The sequence below is a fragment of the Aulonocara stuartgranti genome (genome assembly GCF_965226115.1).
Source record: "Aulonocara stuartgranti genome assembly, chromosome: 16".
Classification (NCBI taxonomy): Eukaryota; Metazoa; Chordata; class Actinopteri; order Cichliformes; family Cichlidae; genus Aulonocara; species Aulonocara stuartgranti.
The window spans coordinates 12482428-12482733 of record NC_138952.1 but is presented as its reverse complement, the minus strand read 5'-3'; the positions used below and the strand labels follow the sequence as shown (position 1 = coordinate 12482733).

General features: G+C 46.7%; 1 protein-coding gene across 1 annotated transcript in view; it reads left to right on the top strand.

The window, feature by feature from the left end:
• The window catches only part of LOC309691619 (polyprenol dehydrogenase), a 56051-nt gene that overhangs the window by 17180 nt on the left and 38565 nt on the right, over window positions 1–306 (top strand). The gene's annotated exons all lie outside the window — the stretch shown is intronic.

Sequence of the window (306 nt, the reverse complement as noted above, 5' to 3'; positions counted from 1 at the left end):
TGAAGGAGGACATCCTGAGGGTTAGTGGGGGCAGAGGAGGATTTTCAGTTCAATTCAGTTCAATAAATTTTAATTATATAGCGCCAAATCACAAGAACGGTCGCATCAGGGTACATAATACTGTAAGGTAAAGACTCTAATATATACAATATTTCCCACCCCCCACCCCCAACAAACAGACAATCCCCTATGAGCAAGCACTTTGGTGACAATGGCAAGGAAAAACTCCCTTTTAACAGGAAGAAACCGTCGGCAGAACCAGGCTCAGGGAGGGGCAGCCATCTGCCACGACAGGGTGGGGATGAG